The sequence below is a fragment of the Takifugu rubripes genome, chromosome 22 (genome assembly GCF_901000725.2).
Source record: "Takifugu rubripes chromosome 22, fTakRub1.2, whole genome shotgun sequence".
In the NCBI taxonomy this organism is placed as follows: domain Eukaryota; kingdom Metazoa; phylum Chordata; class Actinopteri; order Tetraodontiformes; family Tetraodontidae; genus Takifugu; species Takifugu rubripes.
In genome coordinates, this window is record NC_042306.1 from 7,714,970 (window position 1) to 7,735,937 (window position 20,968).

General features: G+C 44.6%; 1 long non-coding RNA gene and 2 pseudogenes across 1 annotated transcript; 1 reads left to right on the forward strand and 2 right to left on the reverse strand.

Moving 5' to 3' along the window:
* Positions 1-6,172: 6,172 nt before the first annotated feature.
* LOC115247965 (NACHT, LRR and PYD domains-containing protein 12-like) lies at positions 6,173-11,499 on the reverse strand (annotated as a pseudogene).
* Positions 11,500-12,468: 969 nt separating this feature from the next.
* LOC115248051 (uncharacterized) lies at positions 12,469-14,207 on the reverse strand. The gene is made up of 3 exons (XR_003887089.1): positions 14,187-14,207; positions 12,797-12,898; positions 12,469-12,525 (listed from the first exon to the last, which is right to left on the reverse strand). It is a non-coding gene; the product is annotated as an uncharacterized lncRNA (long non-coding RNA).
* A 2,272-nt stretch (positions 14,208-16,479) lies between these two features.
* On the forward strand, positions 16,480-18,347 carry LOC115248050 (general transcription factor II-I repeat domain-containing protein 2-like; annotated as a pseudogene).
* The last annotated feature ends 2,621 nt before the right edge of the window (positions 18,348-20,968 follow it).

The following is a 20,968-nucleotide window of genomic DNA, read 5'->3' on the forward strand; positions in this document are numbered from 1 at the left end:
AAAGACACCGGGTGAAACAGACGGTGAGGCCATGCTAACGCTAGTGATCGGCGAAGCCCTGTATTTGTTTAATATGGGTTGTTTCTCGCTGTTGATATCAGGTGACTAGAATGTCCCAAGTGTTCAAAATTTTAAGTAAAGTGAATACAACACACCAAGTATTCAATATTAAGTGAATACAACACACCAAGTGTTCAATATTAAGTGAATACGGCACCCCGTGCACAATGCAACAACGAACGATAGAGGAGACAGGAAGTGAAAGAGGATATATGAACATATGACTTAATAAGATATGAAAGAGGATATATGAACATATGACTTAATAACTTCCCGTGGGCTCACCACCTGCAGGAGGGGCCAAGGGGGTCGGGTGCATTGTGTTTTGGGTAGCAGCCGGAGGCAGGGACCTTGGCGGTCTGATCCCCGGCTGCATAAACTGGCTCTAGGGACATGGAATGTCACCTCTCTGGTGGGAAAGGAGCCTGAGTTGGTGCGCGAGGTTGAGAAGTTCCGACTAGATATAGTTGGCCTCACCTCGACGCACGGCAAGGGCTCTGGAACCAGTCCTCTCGAGAGGGGTTGGACTCTCTACCACTCTGGAGTTGCTGATGGTGAGAGGCAACGGGCAGGGCTGGCAATTCTCGTTGCTCCCCAGCTCAGTGCCTGTATATTGGAGTTTACCCCGGTGGATGAGAGGGTAGCCTCCCTTCGCCTTCGGGTGGGGGGACGGATCCTGACTGTTGTTTGTGCCTATGGTCCAAACAGCAGTTCAGCGTATCCACCCTTTTTGGAGTCCTTAGAGGGAGTGCTGGAGAGTGCTCCTTCTGGGGGCTCCCTTGTCCTCCTGGGTGACTTCAATGCTCACGTTGGCAATGACAGTGTGACCTGGAGAGGTGTGATTGGGAAGAACGGCCCCCCTGATCTGAACCCGAGTGGTGTATTGTTATTGGACTTCTGTGCTCATCTCAGATTGTCCATAACAAACACCTTGTTCAGACATAAAGGCGTCCACATGTGCACTTGGCACCAGGACGCCTTAGGCCACAGATCGATGATCGTCTTTGTGGTTGTGTCATCGGATTTGCGGCCGCATGTTCTGGACACTCGGGTGAAGAAAGGGGCGGAGCTGTCAACTGATCACCACCTGGCGGTGAGTTGGCTCCGATGGTGGGGAAGGATGCCGGACAGACCTGGCAGGCCCAAACGTGTTGGGAGGGTCTGCTGGGAACGCCTGGCAGAGTCCCCTGTCAGAAGGAGCTTCAACTCACGCCTCCGGGAGAGCTTTGACCATGTCCTGGGGAGGCGGGGGACATTGAGTCCGAGTGGACCATGTTCCGTGCCTCCATTGTTGAGGCGGCTGACCGATGCTGTGGCCGCAAGGTGGTTGGTGCCTGTCGTGGCGGCAATGCCCGAACCCAGCGGTGGACACCAGCGGTGAGGGATGCCGTCAAGCTGAAGAAGGAGTCGTATCGGGCCTTACTGGCCTGTGGGACTCCTGAGGCAGCAGATAGGTACCGGCGTGCCAAGCGGAGTGCAGCTACGGCTGTTGCCGAGGCAAAGACCCGGGCATGGGAAGAGTTCGGTGAGGCCATGGAGAACGACTTTTGGACGGCCTCAAAAAGGTTCTGGACCACCATCCGGCGTCTGAGGAAGGGTAAGCAGTGCACTGTCAACACTGTGTATAGTGGTGATGGTGTGCTACTGACCTCAACTCGGGATGTTATGGATCGGTGGAAGGAATACTTCGAGGGCCTCCTCAATCCCACCAACACACCTTCCAGTGAGGAAGTAGGGCCTGGGGACCTGGAGATGGGCTCTCATATCTCCGGGGCTGAAGTTGCCGAGGTAGTCAAAAAACTCCTCGGTGGCAAGGCCCCGGGGGTGGATGAGATCCGCCCAGAGTTCCTTAAGGCTCTGGATGTTGTAGGGCTGTCGGGGTTGACTCGACTCTGCAACATCGCGTGGACATCAGGGGCAGTGCCGCTGGATTGGCAGACCGGGGTGGTAGTCCCTCTTTTTAAGAAGGGGGACCGGAGGGTGTGTTCCAACTATAGGGGGATCACACTCCTCAGCCTCCCTGGTAAGGTCTATTCAGGGGTACTGGAGAGGAGGGTCCGCCGGATAGTCGAACCTCGGATTCAGAAGGAGCAATGTGGTTTTCGTCCTGGGCGTGGAACAGTGGACCAGCTCTACACCCTCAGCAGGGTCTTCGAGGGTGCATGGGAGTTTGCCCAACCAGTCCACATGTGTTTTGTGGACTTGGAGAAGGCATTCGACCGTGTCCCTTGGGGGGTCCTGTGGGGGGTTCTCCGAGAGTATGGGGTGTCGGGCCCGCTGATATGGGCCGTCCGCTCCCTGTACGATCGGTGCCAGAGTTTGGTCCGAATTGCTGGCAGTAAGTCGAACTCGTTTCCGGTGAGGGTTGGTCTCCACCAGGGCTGCCCTTTGTCACCGATTCTGTTCATAATTTTTATGGACAGAATTTCTAGGTGCAGTCATGGTGTTGAGGGGGTCCGGTTTGGTGACCTCAGGATCGGGTCTCTGCTTTTTGCGGATGATGTGGTCCTGTTGGCGTCATCGGCCCGTGACCTCCAACTATCACTGGATCGGTTCGCCGCCGCATGTGAAGCGGCTGGGATGAAAATCAGCACCTCCAAATCCGAGGCCATGGTTCTCAACTGGAAAAAGGTGGAGTGCCTTCTCCGGGTCAAGAAGGAGATCCTGCCCCAAGTGGAGGAGTTCAAGTACCTCGGGGTCTTGTTCACGAGTGAGGGAAGAATGGAGCGGGACATCGACAGGCGGATCGGTGCGGCATCCGCAGTAATGCGGACTCTGCACCGGTCTGTAGTGGTGAAGAGAGAGCTGAGCCGAAAGGCGAAGCTCTCGATTTACCAGTCGATCTTTGTTCCTACCCTCACCTATGGTCATGAGCTTTGGGTAGTGACCGAAAGAACAAGATCACGGGTACAAGCGGCCGAAATGAGCTTCCTCCGTAGGGTGGCTGGGCTCTCCCTTAGAGAGGGTGAGAAGCTCTGCCATCCGGGAGGAGCTCAGAGTAGAGCCGCTGCTCCTCCGCGTTGAGCCAGATGAGGTGGCTTGGGCATCTAGTTAGGATGCCCCCTGGACGCCTCCCTGGTGAGGTGTTCAGGGCATGTCCCTCCAGTAGGAGACCCCCGGGAAGACCCAGGACACGTTGGAGAGACTATGTCTCTCGACTGGTCTGGGAACGCCTGGGGATCCCTCCGAATGAGCTGGAAGAAGTAGCTGGGGAGAGGGAAGTCTGGGCTTCTCTCCTTAGGCTGCTGCCCCCGCGACCCGACCCCGGATAAGCGGTAGAGGATGGATGGATGGATGGATGGATGGATGGATGGACTTAATAACATATGAAAGAGGATATATGAACCTATGACTTAATAACATATGAAAGAGGATATATGAACATGTGACTTAATAACATGAAAGAGGATATATGAACATATGACTTAATAACTTATGAAAGAGGATATATGAACATATGACTTAATAACATATGAAAGAGGATAAATGAACATATGACTTAATAACATGAAAGAGGATATATGAACATGTGGTTTTTCCACTATAACACACACGCATACACACATCAGTATCAGTGTTCCAAATCCTGTTTTCTTTTTCTGCCAGCTCTTCCTCGAGCGATTACCCCACATCTTGCGCATGTCCCGCCCTGCTGAGGCAGAACCGTACTGGGATGGAGCGTTACCGCGGCGATCCAGCTCAGTGGGCGACATTGCCTCGGCTCAGGAGTACTACAGTGTGAAGTCCCGCAGTGAGCTGATGTTTGAGAAACAGTCTGGGAAACACGGACTGGTGACATGAGTCACACACGCTGCCAGTACGTTTCCAGAAACATTTAAACACATGAGATATAGAAGCATAAGTAGCTTCATTGGAGTTCTGAGCTTTGGTGTCTGTGTGGAGCTGTGAAACCACAAGAAGAGGGAGGAGCGAGCGATCAGCTGTACGCAGAGATCAAGCCGGCTGTGGATGGAGCCAACTACATCATTAAACACATGCGCAACAAGAACGACTACAATGAGCTCAGATGGTTAAAACAGAGTCCTCAACCCAAATTCTGATTTAAAAAAGATCAAAAGTGGCGTAAATGTCTCGTCCTGACAGGAGAAGGATAACTGGAGCGGCATCGCTCGTACAGTAGACCGACTCTGCCTCTTCCTGGTTACCCCGGTGATGACCTTTGGCACCGTAATCATCTTTCTGACGGAAATCTGTAACCAACCTCCTCATCTGCCTATCAAAGGAGACCCGCATGACTACAGAGAGGAGAACCCACGCCTGCTGTGATGCACACACACAGCCAGGGCTTTTTCCATCGCCATCGTTTCTCTTGGGGAAATGTTGCATTTCTTTATCTTAATAACAACAAATCTTTAGTTTGTTCTATAGGAGCTCCATATGTTTAGAGACTTCTTAGATTGTGTTAATTGCTGGCACATAAAGAAAAATGCTTTGATTTTACTAAAGTGACACAAACCCATCTCAACACTGTTTTTTATATCCTCTATATTATTTTGCGTAGTCTGTGTAACTGTTGTGCTTTATTTCTGCTGGCTTCTTTAATGTGATGTAAACCAGCCTGACATAATACCAGTTGAGTACTTTATTTTATGTTGCCAAAGGTTTAAAAACAGCCTGACAGAATAAGAAATTGTGAAAATTTAGAGGATGAATTATACCTGGTGGTATCTGATCTTGAATGGCAAATTTTAGCATATTTTATAGGGAAGTGAAATAATGTTTGGACCTCTTATCAGGCAAAGAGAAAGTTGTTAAGAACTAAAAACACCACCTAAGGGGGACTATATCCAAATCTCTCTGTTTACTGATGGGACGTTGAAACGTCAATACGCGGATTCATACATTTAGAACTGGACGTTGCACCAGAACTGGAAGTGCGGACTGATACATTTTTAACAGCGGTCCTGCTTCAGCCCTCCGGGGCTTAATAACAAAATACGAAAAATACGAAAATTTTAATTTTGGAAACATTGTTGTCGGTTGTTCGACTTGCCGGCTTTCGCAAAATTGCTAAATACACGCTAGCATGCATGTTTTAAACTATCGTAGCGGTATGTTTTACCATGCCCGCGCCCTATAATCCGGTGCGCCTGATGTATGTGTTAAATACAGAAATAGCACCCGTAACTGAGGCTGCACCTTTTAATACGGTGCGCCCTATGGTCTCGAAAATACGGTATATAGAACATAGGGCACGTTTGTGCATGATATCACTCCGCGTCTGCGCAACGACCACAACCTCCTATCTTTAGTATTGCTGCGCCAACTGGTGGTCTTTTGGGTTGAGGATAACGGTGATCTATATGTACCTATATGTAGCTATAGCATCATTGGCCTCCACTCCAGCCACTCCTGGTAGTTCCTCAAAAACACTGAGTTTCTAGTGGATGCACAATCTGTGGAAGCCAACATGGAAATTTCTGAATAGCCAAAGTTCTTGCAACAAAACTATAGTCCCCAAGGTTGTTTTGTTATCACACGACCCCGTCCCCATTATCTTAAGAGAATATAAAAGAATGAGTGGAGACAGAAGAGAGAATGAGACGTTTTTGGCGCGTGTCGCTCTTGATTTTGTGTTTATTTTTGCAGTAAACTTAAAGGAGGCCTTTTCACTTTATGTTTGATTAAATTTAAGCTGATATTCCATTCTTGACATCTTAAAATTTACAGTATTCATGGGAGTTTTATTTGGTCATTTTGCTTCTTTTTATTTCCTATTTCCCACATTTCTTATTTGTTTATATTAGATTGCAATAAATCATATAACATTTAACAGATTGACTAAAGTCAAATGACCTGCGGTCCCCACCGATAGCAGTCATTCTGATGGGTTTTTGCTGGTTGCAGCTGAAATATTCCAATGCTCCATGTCACAGATACAGTAAATACTAAACCCTAAAGATTCTGAAGGCATTCTGTAAAATAGTAACGTATAATACAGACATTTGAAGAGACAAGAGAATGTTTTCATGCTTATAAGAGTGGCCATTTAGAACTTTATAAAGATGCATTGTGTGATACCAGGAACTATTTTAACTTCAAGGCGAAGCTGCTTCTGCTTTGTCGACCACCGACTGATCTCCTGAAAGTCCACCAGCGCTTTTTAAAAACTGAATTTTTCATCTATGGACGGAGTAGACGGCAGATGTTTCCACAGATGCTCTTCACCAGTGGTCAGTGAGTGATGCAGCAGATGAGCGGGAGTTGACTGGCTTCAACGAGCTACTGAATCAATGTCTTCAGCCCATAGTGTGGATTCTCTACGAGATCAGACAGCAGCTTCACTCCTGAATCCTGCAGCTGGTTCTGTCTCAGGTCCAGTTCTCTGAGATGAGAGGGATTGGACCTCAGCGCCGAGGCCAGAGAGTCACAGCTGATCTCTGATAAACTGCAGTCCCATAATCTAAATAAAGAAGGGAAACTTTTATAAGGTTATAAGTGAAACCAGTATTAATCTGAAAGGTTAATCAAAGGCATGATCTGTAAATATTTAATTTAGTTACAGGTTAAAAAATGATATTAATATGTAATTACCACAATTCCAACCTCTCAGGTTTGCACTGTTCCAAAGGAGAATATATATTGTTATGGCCCTCACTCTTCCCAGGTTCTCCCCACCTCTTTCCATCCCATCTCATCATGGAGATCCATCTCACCTGTGGCTCATCTTTAAAGGCACAACCTGTCTTAGATGACTTCCTGTCTCCCTCACCATCTACCTCCTCGTTGGCTGGTGTCTACCAGGCACCCTCACGTAGTTTTGTCTAATTTTGGTTACCATCTGTCGGCTTTTTCATTGTCCTTAAATCAATTTATCATGAATAAGTGGTCACCGTGTGGCCCTCCCTCCTGAAGGAACTGGGCACAACACACACACTCAGACAGTGTGAGGACCCTCGGATGGAATAATGGACATTTTTGAGAATGGTGTTTACCTCAGAGTTTCCAGTCGGCAGTTTGGAAAGTGGAGAAAACCACAGAGCAGCTTCACTCCTGAATCCTGCAGCTGGTTCCCACTCAGGTCCAGTTCTCTGAGATGGGAGGGATTGGACCTCAGCGCTGAGGCCAGAGAGCCACAGCTGGTCTCTGATAAACTGCAGCAATTCAATCTGAAAAATGCAGGATAAGGTTATACGGTGCAGGTCTGCATGTTATCTGCGTCAGTACTAAACCTACGTTAGTTCTTAGTTGGGTCGTACCTGAATTCACGATATTACAAGGAATTTTTTTAATGTCGTGCATCACAGCAGTATTGAGAACAGCCTCACTTCACCATCTTAGCAGTTGGTATATAGGTAGAAAAATGAAGACTGACCTGAGCGTCTCCAGTATACAGTTTGGACTCTCCAGTCCAGAACAGAGCCGCTTCACTCCTGAATCCTGCAACATGTTGGAGCTCAGGTCCAGAACCCTCAGATGGGAGAGGTTGGACTTCAGAGCTGAGGCCACAGAATCACAGCAGGTCTCGGATAACCTGCAGCGACTTAGTCTAAAATAACAATTATTTTGAGAGAAGACAAATAATGTACCAGAGCAAAACACAGCTTATAAGCAACAAACCTCTCGTCCTGCACCGGCTTATCTGCCGTATGTTCGTATTTTGGGTTCTTTCAGGGCGGTTGGACAAGATCTACACCGTATGTAAAGTGTGTGTAGGTCAAAATACCTTCCAAGTTTGTGAAACCACATTTCTCAATAGCACTCAACTCTTGTCAGGAGTTGGGACAAAAGCGACCCACTCCTGATAGCTTGTGGGCGATGCTGCACCGACCCTGCAATCCCTACACTCTCTGGTGAAACCAAATCAAAGGTTTTAGACACTGCTGGATGCTGGAAGGGTGGCTATAGTCTGCGACGCATAGTTCCCCTAACTGCACATTTCTCCAACAATGATTGGCAGCTGGTGTCACTTGTTCTCCAGATGAGAGAAGGAAAGAGAGCCACCCCACAGTGTGTTTGATTGCCCCACTGCAAGCTCAATGCTGCCAGAAAACATTGCAGGAGCATCAATTACCCTCAGGTCATCAACAAGGACCTCAGGAAAAGGTGCAGCTGCGACCTACTAGAGACAAGCACACTGAGCTGAGATTCAAAGCCCTCTCCTCCCAAGAGAAGAGCTTGTTTGTTGGAGGCTCTTCTGGGCGATACCTGGTGCCACAGCTCCAGCTCAGCCCGTCTCTGGAGCTGAGGTGGAGCTTAGCAAGTTTCATGGTTCTTCACCACTTCCTCTCGCTGAGCACCTTCTCAGCTGGTGGTTTATGCTCCACCTTCCAAGTTGAGCAGGTGATACTTCTGCATTCCTGCCACCAGTGTCTCTGCAGAAAAAGTCTTCTCTCCTGTTTTATATTATATTATATAAAATTGGTTGATGTCTTAGATGTTGTTGACTAAGAGCAGGTTTTTCTTTAATAACATAGAAAGATTCGATGAGAAGAGAAAATGTATTATTTTATGAGCTACTTCCACTACTATTATATACACATACTTCCATATTGTCTTAGATTGCAAGCTGCATTTATTGCATCGTTCATAGAAAGTCATATTTGTGAGGAGAAAAACTCAAATAAGGTCATTTTCTTTAATGACCATTACAAAAGAAGGAGGCGATGAACAAACAGATTTATCTAAATATTCGTGAAAACTTATGTATGGAAACATTTATAAAATGGTTGCATTGTGTAGAATCGGTGTAGAATCAACTTGTTGACTTTTGATTTGGACTCCAACCGAAGTGAGGTGCAACAATTGTGGATGCTGAAAGCTTCAAATCTTCATGAAGGTTTCTGTGGTTGGACTGACCTGCTGCCCCTTTAAGAGGGAGGCAGGTTTGGGCTTCTGGCTGTAATGAAGCCACCTAAGATGAGAATGATTGCAGGCTTTCGGTACCAAGGTTTAACAGGGTGCTCACTTCACACTTGGGCTTTTCTCTTTTTTGGGATGGGTTTTCTCAGTAGAGAAGGGGCATGGCACACTGCAGCACCTTTCTTTTTGGGTTTTCCTTCTGATCTTTAAAAGACAGGAAGAACCATTTTTGATTGGTCTGAATGTTTGGGCGGTTTTGTGGCCAGCCTAAAATAAAACAAGACAAATCTACAACTGATACTTCCTTTCTAGTCATTGATGACCATCCTCACATGGGACAGATTTCCACAACCAATTTAATACTGCAAATCTGTCCTGTGTGGTCTTTTTTCTGAGAACTGTAACACTACGTTTATAACAAAGATCAAACATGTAAACATTTATTGTCTAACTAGTTACACCTGGGAAAGTACTGGATCATCTCTGACTGACCTGAGCGTCTCCAGCTTACAGAGAGGATCCTGCAGAACACCACAGAACAGCTTCACTCCTGGATCCTTCAGCTGGTTCTGACTCAGGTCCAGTTCTCTGAGATGGGAGGGATTGGACCTCATCGCCGAGGCCAGAGAGCCACAGCTGATCTCTGATAAACTGCAGTGTGACAGCCTGGAAAAGGAATAAATGGGGCAAATAAAAACACATTTCTAAATATGAAAATGAAGAGAAAAGCAGAAAATGTAAAGAAATTTAGAAAAGACCAACAGAGGCCTCCTGACCTGAGAGTCTCCAGCTTACAGAGAGGATCCTGCAGAAAACCACAGAGCAGCTTCACTGCTGGATCCTTCAGCTGGTCCCCACTCAGCTCCAGAACCCTCAGATGGGAGGGATTGGACCACAGCGCCGAGGCCAGAGAGACACAGCTGATCTCTGATAAATTGCAGCACCACAGCCTGGAAAACCAATAAATGGGGCAAATAAAAACACATTTCTAAATATGAAAATCAAGAGAAAAGCAGAAAATGTAAAGAAATTTAGAAAAGACCAACAGAGGCCTCCTGACCTGAGCGTCTCCAGTCGGCAATTTGGATGCATCATTGCAGAAGACAGTAACTTTACGGCATCTGTCAGGCTTTGGTCGTCGCTTAAGCTCAGCTCCCGTAGATGAGAAGGGTTTGACGTCATTGCTGAGGCCACAACTTCCCAATGACTCGTTGAAAGAAAACGACCAGACAGTCTGTTGTGTATGAAACAAAAATATTGAGTCAAACTTTGGGATTTCTCATCAACTTATCTGAGAATCTACCTAAACACAAATGTAGCTCATTTCCTGGAAAAGCTAAATTCAACACCGTAGAGCAACAGTTTGAACGACCATCAGATCTGAAATGCAACTGAATTATTCTCAACATTTGTCTTATTTTAGAACAGCTCATAATTACTCAATATTTAAAATGATTATAGCAAATGGTTTAAAGAAACATGCATCTTTTTATCTGTCTATCGGCTCTTTGGATATTTTGCATTTCATACAATTTGTACGATCGTGCGTCAAGTCTTAATTCAGTGATCCGATCAATGACATCAGTGTCTCTGGTTGCATCGATTGCCGTCAGCTTCTGTTATATCTGCCTGTTTTCCTTCAAATCATTTTCACTGCACTGCATGATAGTAAGTTAACTTGCTGCTGCAGGTCCAGCTCATCCAGAACCTCCTCTGACATCTGCAGCAGGTAGGCCAGAGCTGAACAGTGGATCTCTGACAGTCTCCTCTTTGATATCTCCCCTGACTTCAGGAACTCTTGGATCTCCTGATGGACTGACTGATCCTTCATCTCCATCAGACAGTGGAAGATGTTGATGCTTCTGTCTGGGGAGATTTCATCACTGTTCACCTCCTTCAGGTTGTTGAGGACCTTCTGGATGGTTTCTGGGTGGCTGTCCATCTGATCCAACAGTCCACCCAAGATCCTCTGATTGGACTCCAGAGAGAGACCATGAAGGAAACAAGTCCAGGTGGCCATTTTCACTTTCAAGAGATTTCATTAGTTCTCTCCTGAGAAAGCCATCAAGAGATGTGGCTGGATCATAATTTGTAAACAACCCAGCAAACCCGGAAAAGCGGATTGGTTTCGAATATTTTAGGAACTGATTTATAACCACTGTGTCTTTCCTGGTGTAACGGTGGAACATGTAGACGGCAGCCAGAAACTCCTGAACGCTCAGATGAACAAAGCAGTAGACTGATTTCTGGAAGATCACACTCTCTCTCTTGAAGATCTCTGTACAAACTCCTGAGTACACCGACACATCGGAGACGTCCTGTCCACATTGCTCCAGGTCTTCTGAGTAGATGTTCAAACGCCAGCCGACCCAACTTCAGAAGGAGTTCTTTATCAGCCTCAGTCAGTTCCTCTGGTCTCTGCTTTCCTCCATACTTCTGCTTCTTCCTCTTTATCTGAACCCTCAGGAAGTGTGAGTAGAGGTCAGTCAGGGTTTGGGGCAGCTCTCCTCTCTGGTCTCTGGTCATCATGTCCTCCAGAACTATAGCAGTGATCCAGCAGAAAACTGGGATCAGACACATGATGTGGAGGCTCCTGGAGGCCTTGATGTGTGAGATGATTCTCTTGGACAGATCTTCATCACTGAACCTCCTCCTGAAGTACTCCTCCTTCTGGGAGTCAGCGAAGCCTCGTACTTCTGTGATCCTGTCAACACACGAGGGAGGAATCTGATAAACTGCTGCAGGTCTGGAGGTGATCCAGATGAGAGCTGAGGGAAGCAGGTTCCCCTGGATGAGGTTCACCAGGAGCACCTCAACTGACGATACTTGTGTGACATCAGAGATGAGCTGATGGTTGTTGAAATCCAGTAAAAATCTGCTTTCATCCAGGCCATCAAAGATGAACAGAAGCTCCAGAAAAGATGAACAGAAGTTTCCAGACAGTCTCTTCTGCTCTGATCTTCTGTAATGTTGGATGGGAAACATGAAGCAGTGAGAGAAGACTGTGCGGCTCATCTCTGACCAAGTTCAGCTCCCTCCATGAGAGCGGAAGCACCAGACTGATGTCTTGGTTCTCCAAACCTTCTGCCCAGTCCAGACTGAACTTCTGCACTGAGAAGGTTTTTCCAACGCCGGCGACACCGTTGGTCAGAACCACTCTGATGTGTCTCTGTTGCTCAGATAAGACTTTGAAGATGTCCTGGCACTTGATTGGAGTGTCCTGGATGTTCTTCTTGGAGGTTATCTCAAGCTGTCTCACCTCATGTTGTGTGTCCACTTCCTCACTTTGTCCCTCAGTGATGTAGAGCTCAGTGTAGATCTTGTTCAGCAGGGTTCCACTTCCTGCTTCATTAGTTCCTTCAGTCACATGTTCACATCTTCTCTTCAGACTGATCTTATGACCTTCTATCACCTCCTGCAGATCACTTCCTGAACATAAGTAAACCAATGATTTCCATCTATAATAAATCATCAACACAACTACAAATTCATGACATCACAAATTAAATCTCATATTGAACAATTTTACTTTGTTTGGGCTTCATTTCAGCATCTCCAGATCTGCTTCCAGATTGTGAACAAGAGGACTCTCCTGGTGGTGCTGACTGGTCCCAGTTTGATAGGATGTGCTCCCCCCTCTCACTATGAAACAGATCTCTATTAGTCCTTTGATTTATAGGATGAAAGAACCTGATCAAGACTCAATATTGTTCCAGAATTTATGTCTGAATTCATCTTTCAGTTTAAAACATGATTCTTGTTTCTAATCAACAATATTCACATTAAGTATGTAACTATATGACTGTCTGAGGTTTAAGTGTTAAACATCTCCAATAATAAACTCACAACCTGCTGCTGTTAATGTGACTAACAGCTGTCACACAAACACATCATCACGCTTTAGTTTTCTTACATTTTATCTGAACTTCTGAAGTTTATTGCTCCATCTTTGGACAGGTCATTCTTCAGGGACACCCAGCTGGGCACTGTGGACTCTGCTCTGTCCTCGTCCATCCTGAGGAAACATCAGAAATAGTGATGAGACTGTGATGAAGGTAAATAATCTGTAGAGGTTGTAGTTAAATAATCCCAATTCACTGCATTTTTATCAAACAGGAACATTTCTAATACATTCTGGCTAACAACTGAATCAATAAATCAATGATGTATATGTATAATTTTCATGTTTTCAGAGTTTAAGCTGCTTTTTTTAACTGTTCCCTACAGTGAGAAAAGAACTGGCACCTTTTCCAGCCCCTCATCCTGTAGCACTGAATGTGCTCTAAAGTTTTTTCCAGAGCAAACGTCTCTGCACTTGCAGCAACATGTTGTAGTCATGGATCCGTGAGGAGAACCAGATACAGGAAACGCCCCCACTTTGATCCCAAAACCCAACTGGTAGCCAACGGTGGTCCGGCAACAACGGGGACGCTGGTTTTCCACAGGCCAACATGGTGAAAGGACTGTCTTCGGCTCAGCCACTAAATTATTTAGTGCTACATAAACATTCTAAGGACTTTTTAACTTCCCTCATTTGTTCCCCTCTTCAATTATTTCTATAATCCAAGTTCTCAAAGATCACTGCTCTATTTAAAATAGATGAAAGAAATGACACCCACTCCTGCATTTCTTTCACTTTGGTTCCACAACATAGAACAATAAACCACTGTGAGAAAACGTGCAACATTAACCAAAAATCCTGTTGGTGTCCTGTGATCCTGTGTGGAATTATTTAATTATTTTTAAGGTTTATAGTCTTAAATTGGCCCGGCTGAGAGATGCTAACTTGCCCACGATTAGATGTTGTTTGACAGGTAATATCAAAATATCCAGCTGTAACCTGGACTGTTGAACAACTCTAATAACTCTAAGAGCTTTTCACCTGTCACAAAATGTCACTCTTCGTGCTTCGTCTGAACAGAATACTTTCATTTTCACTTTTACAACCTAATCAACAGCTTCATGGCGTATATATTGCTACCATAAAAGCATTCTGGGAGGGTTTAAAGTTCTTTTAGGATCAGTAGCAAAGAGCAGAAAAATAAACTAAACTTCACTTAGAAAGACTATTCAACTATAACTAAAGCCAGACTATAAGAAAGTTAAATAAGACCTCTTCATTTATAATGTATAACGATGTTTTGTGCTAAAACTAAATATGAAGTCTTGTTGGATTTTCTTAAGCCAAGAATTCTTCAGCTCTATGCAGCTCTTCAATAGTAACAAAAATGTTTTCAAATCTTGATTTTATCTCCAAACACAACTGTCAATTCTTTTCAATAATGCTCTTCGTTTACACTCACCTTGTCGGTCTTCAGTCTTCCTGCTTAGTCTGAATGGAAAACTTTTACCTTTCCTTTTTCCTCTGTTAATGAACAACTTTATGGCTATTGATTTATATTCCACTACTGTAAAAGCATTCTGGGAGGGTTCAAGATTAAAAGTTGTTTTGCTATTTTAATGCCATAAATATGTTTTTGCATTTAAATTAAAACTGACTAACTTAGTTAAATAAATAAGATTTATGACGCTTGACAGATTTTAAAGACTTGTAAAAGCAGCATATTTCTGCAGCCCTGGAGTCCAGGAGGAGCAGCAGAGGTCAGAATGTGTCGGAGCGCGTTTAACTATTGTCTGCAGTTCCACACGTGTCCACCGGGTGGCGGTTAAGTACCACATGATATTTCTCCTTTTTGGAACTTCAGCTGCGTTGAGCTTTAAATCTTCACCTGTCACTCCCTTTTGAGTTCTAAACTTTGCGGTTCTGTGTGTAGTTTGTGGGTTTGAATATTTTTGATGAATTCTGATGACGATGAGTGAAACTGTCAATGACCAATAGAAAGTTCGTCCATTGTTCTACTGTGTCACACATTTTCATTATTTATTGTCATTTTTGGGTCTAAACTGGACCAGTTCTGTGAGCTGTTTTACTTTTTCTCTGGACCAGATGTTCCAGGCAGGTTCCATCATCGGACACAGACGGAGACAGGTCACGTGACAACAGTCAGCCTTTAGTTCTTTATTACAGGAGGATCTGGTTTATATACAGACACGTATCTTCAAAATACTAAAAAGTATATGAACCCAAAGTACTAAAAAGTCTACATACACGCACACGTGTGTATTAAGTGTCTATACACACGTTTGCGCGTACGTGCACACTGTATATTCATCTAATAACTGTTAGTTTCTAAAACACCAAAGTAGAGTCACTGAGGCACGGCTTCACCTCCTTTACACCGAGGTTTCACTGAGCAGGTGTGATGAATTGTTGCAGAAGGAAAAGCATGGAACATGTTAATAACCGGACACAAAAACACTCAGGTTTATTGTCTGACGGCATCAGTGTCTCTGGTTGCATCTGTCTGACGAGCACTGTGAAACCAGGAGCAGTGTAAATGAGGGGGGGGGTAACAGTGAGTGGATGCTGCATTCATCAAACACACAATAGTCAGAAGAGAAGAATGAAGAACAGAAGCCTGTTTTCCTCAGTGTTGGTGTGGAGATGCCTGTTTGGAGAAGGAAGCAGGCTGGACTCTTCCAGCTGGCTTTAATGCCACTTCTCTTCTGAGAACCTCCCTCTCCAGGATCTTTTTACGCTGAAGGTTTTTGATCATTTCAGGTCAGATGTTCTTGGACTGAGGTTAAAAATGTTTGTTCTTGTGCTTGGAGCGAACCGATGATCCTCTAAAGTCAGGCATCCTAAAGGTGGATGTCTGGATTTCTGAGGCGTGGAGGCTTTAAAGTGGCGCTTTTACCCACTTGTCCTCGTTCTGTTGGAAACTTGATGCAAAAACCTTTTCTGGAGCTTCATGTTCTGCTTTTTTGAAGGTTTCATCAGCGCTGCCGGGGGCTGAGCAGGCTTCATAAATCTGAAGCTCTGAGATCCTTTAAAGATCTCCTGGAATCAGCAGATGGGGGTTTGATCAAAAACTGTAAGAATCAGTCAACCTATCAAATCTTGACTCAGTCCAAGCGTGAACCAGTCCATCCAGAGCTGATTATGGCTCAGCCAGGGGGAAAGCACGGCCTGGCGGGGTTCATATGAAGCAGGCACATGCTAAATGGAAAGTGTTTGTCCTTTGGTGGTCCAACAGGACAACGATTTGGATGGATGGATGATTTGATGTTATTGAGAATAAAAACAGCTGAAAATGGAAGCGGAGATGTTTCAGAGCACCAGAGTTCAGGAAGAGTTTCTAATCAAACACCACCTGTTGGGAATGATGAATGGATGAATTTTTATTTAATTTAGACTAATTTAGACTAATTTTAACATCCTTTATGCCAGTTCCATAGAGCGTGCGCGCGCACATACACTAGCAAAGATGATACCCAAACAGCCAAATAAATGGGAGTCAAAAGAAATCATTTAAAGCACATATGTCAGAGTCAAGGTCAAGGGTTTTCTATGGCCCCCGGGATGATATTGATTTATTATTAGTACCGGCCCGCAGGCCGCAGATGTTTTACACAGGCCAATACTACATTTCCCACAATGCAACAGTGACAGTCTGAGCAGGAGGTGGCTTCATTTAATTATTTATCAGTAGTCATTAGCATAACAGCAAAAGTTAATGTTCAGATACCCATAAAATGGCAAAATGGAAGGTGGACACTGAGAACCGGAGGTTCAAACAAGGTGGGAGTGGGAGTACATGTTCACGGAGGTAGCTGGGAAACCTGGGTGTCTTCTGTGTGGAGAAAGTGTGGCGGTAATGAAATATCATCTGAGACGGCATCATGAAACGAAACACGCGGACAAAGACAAGAATATGGACATGGAACAAAAGCTACAGAAGGTTGAGGAATTAAAACCAGGCCTCAAATCTGGACAGGCTCTGTTCAGAAAAGCCAAATCTCAAAGCGAGGCTGCTGTCAAGGCCAGTTTTATTTTGGCAGAAGAGATCGCTCAATCAGCCCGGCCATTTACAGAGGGGGATTTCATCAAACACTGCATGCTTAAAGTTTGTGACCAAGTTTGCCCAGACAAAAGGCAACTCTTTTTAAACGTGAGCCTGAGCAGAAACACCATTGTTGTCCCTCAATCTAAAAGAGCAGCTTGTGAAAAAGGGGAAAGATTTCATGGCATATTCCCTGGCTGTGGATGAGAGCACCGACATTAGAGGGGACTCCAGCCTCAACGTGACAGAGGAGTTTCTGCCGTTACGTCCTATGCATGGCACAACGACAGGACATGATTTGTATGAAGAGGTGTCAAGATGTGGAAATGAGATGGAGCTGCCTCGGGAAAAACTGGTGGGTTGGACAACAGACGGAGCACCTGCGATGTGTGGACACAGGAGTGGACTGGTGGCTAAGATACGGGAGAAGATGCAGGAGGAAAACGTTACAGCTGAACTGACAGCTTATCATTGTATCATACACCTGGAATCGTTGTGTGCTGAAGCCCTGAAAATGGAACATGGAATGCGCACCATCACGCACGCAGTGAACTTTATCAGAGCCAAAGGTTTAATTCACCGCCAGTTCAAGGCGTTTCTGAGCGAGTGGCAAACGCAGCATGGTGATTTGCCCTATCACACTGAGGTGCGATGGCTAAGCCAGGGAAAGGTGCTGCAAAGATGTTTCCAGCTTCGTGAGGAGATCGGATGTTCTTGGACAGCAAAGGGAAAGACACCACTCAACTCCCAGACCAAAGGTTTTTGTGTGAAACGGCTTTTCTGTGTGACATTGAGAGTCATCTGAATGCAATGAAGCTGCAGCTGCAGGGTCGGGGTGGTGTCCCCTCTGATATGTACAGTACAGTGAAGGCCTTTAAAACCAAACTGACTCTGTGGGAGGCACAGATGCACAAAGAAAACTTGAGCCACTTTCCCAGCTGCCAGACCCTGAAAGAGAAGCTCTCTACCAGTGTGTTCCCGAGCGCACAGTTTGCTGATTAAATTAATGTTCTCGCCGCTGACTTCCCACGCCGATTCACTGACTTAAAAGCACCAAAAAGCAGGTTTGAACAGCTCAGCCGTCCGTTGACGTGGAAAGCTCAGCACCAAAGCTCCAAATGGAGTTGATTGAGCTCCAATGCAGTGATGCCCTGAAGGCAAAACATGCGGCAGTGGGTGCTGCGGAGTTTGCCCGTTTCCTCCCCGACACACACCCAGGCTGCTCCAACGTTGCCTGTGTTTGGCAGCACATACCTGCGGGAACAACTGCTTTCTTTGATGAAGCTGAACAAAACATCACACAGAAGTCGACTTACTGCTGAACACCTTCACTCAATTGTGAGGAGTTCCTCAGCTCAGAGCCTGACCCCCAACATTGATGAACTCGTACAAAAGATGAGACACCACCAAGTATCAGCCTCAAACAAGTGAACATTAAGGTGCAATAACACATTTAGAATTATTACTCAGTTCAAGTTTAAAAGTTCAAGTTAAATATTTTTCACTGCACATGTGCCTTTTCCTTGAAGAAAGTGTTGTTTTTGGTTAATAGATTTTTGCACTTTATGTTATTGTATTTCAATCCAATTATGTTGGATATTTCAGCTGAGTGAATGATAGAAAACTGCTGTTATAATTTTTTTCTTTGAAGTAAATTTAGCCCACTTTTGCTAAATGAGAAAATATACTGATGGTGCCTTGAATAATACTGCTTCATTCATTTAATGTTCATGTTATGGGGATTTTTATAGAAAGCAAATTTGTCTTTTGTGCCTCTTGAAAATTAAAAATGAGCCTTAAGAAACTATTGCTTTATTTATCTGATCATATTGTAATATATTTGTTAGGTTTTCAGTTGGTTCAATTTGGTTCACTAGACCAGGGGTCACCAACACGTTGCCCGCAGGCACCCGGTCGCCCGTCAGAACCAGATGAGTCGCCCACCGGCCTGTTCTAAAAATAGCTCAAATAGCACCACTTACCAATGAGCTGCATCTAATTTATTTTGTTTGTGATTCTTGTTTAAATCACACTTACACATAAACTGGAAATAACAATATATTTAAAAAAATGTTTAATATAAATGAACTATGACCTAGTATAGTTCAAAGGTCAGTATGATGCGCATGACCAAAACGTAGCGTCTACGCAGATCGCTACGACCAAACAGCCTAGCGGGTGCAGCCAAAATGAGGACATGACTGACCCATAAAAAGATGGCAGAAAAAAGAAAGAAGACAGATCATTTTCACGACGAAAGTTTCTTTCTCCACAAGAGAAGAACTTCTCACACTACTGCCCCTAAAGACAACTACGAGGGGAGTTGACATATATAACGCGGTGAAGGAGTTTTTGGTGGAGAAAAAAGTGCCGCTGGAAAAGCTGGTATCAGTGACTACAGACGGGGCTCCTGCTATGAGCGGCCGACACACAGGATTCATTGCTCATTGTAAAGGTGACACAGAGTTCCCAAACTTTCTGCATTACCACTGCATCATTCACCAGCAGGCCTTATGTGCAAGAGTGATGGGCTTTGAGCACGTGATGACTCCTGTGGTGAAGATCATAAACAGCACCCGCTCCAGAGCTAAACAGCTCAGAACATTCAAGGTTCTGTTGGAGGAGCTGCCAACTGAATATGGTGACCTGCTACTACACACAGAAATCCGATGGCTCAGCAGGGGACGGATTTTGCTTCCTTTCTTGTCACTTTTGAGTGAAATAAAAGAGTTCATGCAGTCCAGAGGGGAAGACGCCGCGCTGCTGGAGGACACTGACTGGACACTTGACCTTGCATTTTTAACGGACATTACTGGGAAACTGAACAGTTTGAATTGCGAGCTGCAAGGCAAAGGTGAGACTGTTGCTGATATGATCAGTGCTGTAAATGCATTTAAAGCCAAGATGAATATTTTCTCTATGCATTTACAGACAAAAAAGGTGCTGCACTTTCCCTCTGTGCAGATGGTGCTGAAAGACAATGCTTCTGCATGTGAGGCTTTTGACTAAAGCACAGAAAAGTACTCTCAGCTCATAAAAAGACTTGGGCAAGAGTTTGAGAACAGGTTTTGTGACCTGGATCAGCTTGAGCCATGTGTGTCATTCATTTCTAACCCTTTCATGAACATGGACATATCATGCATCGCTCAGCAGTTCAGTGCAACGTTCAGCCTGGATGCTGGACAGATGCAAATTGAAATTGTAACATTGTGAAATGACCTGCACCTCAAAGCCTCTCAGGCTGCACCAAACTTTTGGTGCCTTGTTGACACAGAAAAGTACAGTGGTGTATGTACAGCAGCTATGAAGGTTGCAAGCCTTTTTGGTTCAACCTATCTTTGTGAATCAGCCTTTTCTGACATGAACTTCATCAAGAACAAACACAGAACAGGCCTCACTGATGCACATCTGCCAGACTCACTCAGAGTTGCACTGTCAAGTTCCCCACCAGAGTACAACACACTGGTAAACAGCAGCAATGCCAGGCTTCCCACCAACGGACAAAGAAACGGACACCAGATTTGGTGTCTAGTTCAGAATTTGTTAAATGTGTTTGAAACATGTAACAATTGTTTATGTTAAAATGTTAATGTGAAAAAATCTGCAGACTTAAGTGTGAAGTTCAAAACGTAATCAGATTTATTTTAAAATCGGAAAGTTTATTTTTGTATTTTACATGATTTATTATTTGTACAAACGTGGTGCAAAGTAATTCATGATTTGTTAAAAAATGTCAGTGGCTAGTAAAAATGGGACATTGTGATTTCCTAGGACTGTTGTAGAAGTGATCATTTTAAAATGGTTTTGACCTTTTTTTATTCAATTTGAAAAACACTTGCACTAAGACAAAATATAGAAATAAAGTTGCATATTGATATTTATCTGTTCCCGATCTTGTTAAATCATTGTTGATATTGATTGTGAGAAATCATTAACATGATCAGTGTCTTTGCAGAGATGAATATCATTAACTATTAATAATGACATTTAGTTAAAGGTAAATTGAGCAAATTGGCTATTTCAGAAGTGTGTATCAAACTGGTAGCCCTTCACATTATTCAGTACCCAGGAAGTAGCTCTCGGTCTCAAAAAGGTTGGTGACCCCTGCACTAGACTATATGCGGTCATTTTTCGGCCATTATCGACCGGGCATTGGTGTGGATGACGCTGTCATCTACCTG